This window comes from Palaemon carinicauda, chromosome 17 (assembly GCF_036898095.1).
Source record: "Palaemon carinicauda isolate YSFRI2023 chromosome 17, ASM3689809v2, whole genome shotgun sequence".
NCBI lineage: Eukaryota > Metazoa > Arthropoda > Malacostraca > Decapoda > Palaemonidae > Palaemon > Palaemon carinicauda.
Window position 1 is genome coordinate 90,319,769 of NC_090741.1, and position 5,000 is coordinate 90,324,768.

General features: G+C 29.7%; 1 pseudogene; it reads left to right on the plus strand.

The window, feature by feature from the left end:
- The window catches only part of LOC137656445 (thrombospondin type-1 domain-containing protein 7B-like), a 50,766-nt pseudogene that overhangs the window by 33,609 nt on the left and 12,157 nt on the right, over window positions 1-5,000 (plus strand).

A 5,000-nucleotide genomic window follows, 5' to 3' on the forward strand; every position in this document is an offset into this window, starting at 1 on the left:
TTCAAAGTGTTTTTAAACAATATATGAAAAAACAATATGCATCCGTAGGTAGATCCAAATCTAATATATTAAAGTATAGAGCAGCAATATAAGATTATATTAAAAGTGATAAGTTATTAACGAGGAATTCCAATATAACAGCAGCCTTAAAACCTTGAAGATTTAAAATTCAATAAATTGCCTTGCTGACGATGAAGATATGTTGATTCAAGCAGTTGAAATGTACCTTTTCCATTATATAGTTGAGGACATGTTAGCGGGAAGCAATGCAGTATAATTGCTACTCTTCATTAAGGTGGAGAGATATTGCATCTTTGTGTGAGAGAGAGAGAGAGAGAGAGAGAGAGAGAGAGAGAGAGAGAGAGAGAGAGAGAGAGAGAGAGAGAGAGAGAGAGAGAGAGAGAGAGAGAGAGAGAGAGAACCCATCAGCCAAAGTTATTTCCACAGAGTACATGCAAAATGTGCGCGTAACGAATCAAATAAAGTTTTTATAAATTCAAAGCTGTATAATCATATTGGCAGTTGAACACAAAAGGCATCCGTGTATTGGAATCATAGTTCATGTGAAATAATAACACTTTTCGGGATAGTTTACATAGACAGATCTAGTTTCAATTACCGGATAACTATTTCTTTAAAAAAGGTATACGCATATTTCAGTGATAATATAAGTGAGGATGGGTTGAATATTATTAATCTAATTTTTGGCTTGGCTCAAATTTTCTTAAATCTTACAATCCCTAATTCAACAATGCCATGTAACTTTTATGATTGATTGATTGATTGATTGAGAGTTTTCTGGCATATTAATATCTAAGGTCATTGAATGCGGTAATTTTTAGGGACAGATTCGGAATAATATGTTTAATTAATTCTATTCACCTTTGTAACCACAAATATATATATATATAAAAAATAATATATAGTAACGAGGGTCAACCGGTCTGAGTCGTGCAGTTGACATTCAAATATATATATTGGAATTAACTGTTTTCCTCTATGTTACCTGAATCATTGAACCCCAAGAAGTATTAGCCCTATGATTGCCATTACTTGAAAATAGACAATCATTACAATACGCACACATTCACAATCACGCACACATACAAGGTATATACACACATTCACAATCACACAAGATTTTAGTTTTCTCTGTTCAGAGGTGGCAATTACTGAGCCTTAAAGCATTATCAATATCCTTATGAAATTTTGGGATGAGCTTGGTACGCCCATGAAATTCCCTCAGTTGGCTACCACCAAGTTTGTAATTTACTGCTTTTCATAAAAGTGGTGCAATGGATATCCCGTGAAACTTGTCTAATTCATTTCTAAATGATGGAATCGATTTCAGGTCTATTCTTGGTATGGCAAATATGATAGCCAATAAGTCAAGATTGTAGAACATAACAGTTTATATATATATATATATATATATATATATATATATATATATATATATATATATATATATATATATATATATATAAATATATATGCAATTATTAAATGTAAAAATATATAACATAAGATTGATATAAATTTTTTTTTTTACCTTATTAGTTCCACTGTATAGTAGAGGCAGCCGTTTGAGAGGAGTTTTTCCATTTATATTCATTGCATTTTTCCCCCGTCCCACCTCACCAAAATTTCGCATCACCATATACATCCACATCACAGGACTCTTCTTAGTTCTCTTGATTGATTCCACCTCCTTCCTTTTTATTACACGGCACGGTTTTCCTAGTCTTCTCCTTTACATTACTTATACCAACCATTTTATTATACCTTAACTCTCCCTTCTTTATAGTAGTGATATTCCAGCTATCCATCTCACTATCCTCATACCAGTTCTATCCATAAGTCCATCCTTTTTCCTATAAAGTGCCTAAGTTTCTGCACCATACAATAATACGTGCCTGATAAATGTCTTATAGATCTTAGTTTTTTCGTAATGGCATTTTCTTCAAAATTTCTCCAATTACTTCTCTCTATATTTGCATTCTTCTTTCACTCCTTGTCTTTCTGTTTTCTCAAGCAATTAATTGGATTGTTGGGTTTTAGCATTGTACCATCTTCCACTTGAAGGTTTACTTTTCCATGTCTTTCTCCATTTCTAACCATTTTCTCCGTCTTTCTAATGTTCACCTTTTTAATTCCCCTTCCATGTTAAAAAACTATCTTGCATAACTTAATCTGCGTCTGTTATAATGACTAAATAATTAGTAAAAATCCGTTCCAACAATTCTTCGTTATTCTTTAATTCTGATAGGACAAAGTGTCTATAAAGACACTGAACAGGGATGGATGCCTCTGTCTTCTCAGATTTTCTCTGGATGGTGGATCGTGCCCCATAACACAATATCTTCACTAACCTTACCAACTGCTACATTACTCCTCTCTTTTTCAATCACCCATTGACTAACCTTCTTGGTACCTCATCATACACATTATTACGGTCGACATATCATGTAGACTTTCCTGTTCCCTTCTAAATACTACTCTTGGACTTCGCTTATTATCAAGATAGCTTTCACTGTGCTCTTTCCTTCCATAAACTCATACTACGGCTTGTGTATATCTATCAAATCAATCAACCTTCCTTTTACTTTTATTTCAAGTATGATGAATATAAGTTCGAGAAATTCTATTCCTCTGTAGTTCACACACTTCAACACATCTTCATTTAATATAAACAATTTAATATTCTCTGTCCCTTGTATTTCCTCTACATCCCATATTTTTTAAATACTTTAAACGTTTATATCATTATCACCTACCTCTCCTGCTGTTTTATTTCCTTTTTTTATAACATGCCCGACTCTCTCTCTCTCTCTCTCTCTCTCTCTCTCTCTCTCTCTCTCTCTCTCTCTCTCTCTCTCTCTCTCTCTCTCTCTCTCTCTCATATTTCCTATTGGTCCCTCTACTGGTCCTATGGTCCTTCTACTGGAGAAAGATTTTTCAGTTCTTGAAACTCATTCTCAGAGTTTAATAGCTGTGAAAAAATGGTTTCACCAATTTCGTTTGACTTCCTCTACCTCCATTATTATTTTTCCATTTTTTATCTTTCGTAATCCTTACCATCTCCTACGTCATGCATGTCTTTTCTTCTCGCTCCTGCAATTCAGCAAATTATATCTACTTTCTCAGTTGTTCCCTTCATCTCATGCTATTCTGTCTAGGCTCCTTTTTTTGTAATCACTGTCAATCTCTTCGTTGCCTTCTTTATCTGTCTATATTCCTCACTAGTTTGTTATCTCCTTTTACCCTTCTTCCGGCTATATTCTCTTTTTCCTCACAGCTAGTTGGAGCCTCTTGATTAAACCACTATGTTTATTTTTAATACTGTTGTTCACTACTCGCCATCCCACACACCTCTGCTCCTGCTGCTAGCACCACAATCGTTTTCATAAAATTCCATATTTCTTCAGGCAATTTGGATGTTCTCTGAATCCATCCTCATTACTTCTCTCTCCCCCTTTATCTTACAAGTTTTCATCCACCTATTCCTGAGCATTCAACCCCATAAACTACTACCACCCGTTTACATCAAGTTATAATAGATTCATTTGGAATAAACTTACAATTCACGTGTTTGTGTTTGTTTGTTTGTATGGTGTAGGTGTTTGTGCGTGATTGTGTCTGTAACAACCTTCTCTTCTCTAATGATCAACAGCGGGAGAGATGGTAAGGGCGTCGGTTCTTGGCAGTCAATCCCAGTGAATTGGGTCGTCCATGTCCTGTCGAACTTCGCCAGTCAAGGCCCTGTCCAGCCGTACCTTGTTATACCTGGCAGCGAAGCCGTTGGTCTGAGTGTCAGCTTGAGGTGAGACATAGGACTTTGGATTTTATTTCTTCATTACTTTTACAAAAGTTTCTCTTAACCTTTCACACTTTTCCTAAACAAAGAACTAAACAAAAGAGGAAGAAGAAAAAAAAAAACAGTTTGCTGGGCCATATATTTATACAGGACGTCAAATTTTGTATGTTGTTATACATATAAATATATACATATATACATACATACATACTATATATATATATATATATATATATATATATAATATATATATATATATATATATATATTATATATATATATATATATATATATATATATATATATATATATATATATATATATATATAAGTATATATATATAATATATATATATATATATATATATATATATATATATAAGTATATATATGTATATATATATATATATATATATATATATATATATATATATATATATATATATATATATTATATATATATGTGTGTGTGTGTGTGTGTGTGTGTGTGTGTGTGTGTGTGTATATATATGTGGGTCTATATATAGATATATACTATATATATATATATATATATATATATATATATATTATATATTATATATATATATATATAATATATATATATATATATAGTATATATATATATATATATATATATATATATATATATATATATATATATATATACATTAAATTTTTTATTCATATATTGTAAGGTACGTCTATTTATTGTAAATTGCAGAATTTAGTATTTTGTTGAATTATTTGTCCTGTTTCAGAAATTATATATATATATATATATTTATATATATAATATATATATATATATATATATATATTATATATATATATATATATATATATATATATTATATATATTATATATATATATATATATATATATATGGATTTACATATAAAAGCACGCATATATATATATATATATATATATATATATATATATATATATATATATATATATATATATATATATATATTATATAATATACTATATATATATATATATATTATATATATATATATATATATATATATATATATATATAATAATAATAATAATAATAATAATAATAATAATAATAATAATAAAAGTATGAAGAAACGTCACAATAAATACATAGGGGAAGTACACTTGAAAAGTCAAATATCAAAAATGTTATATCAATATTGAAATGACTTTG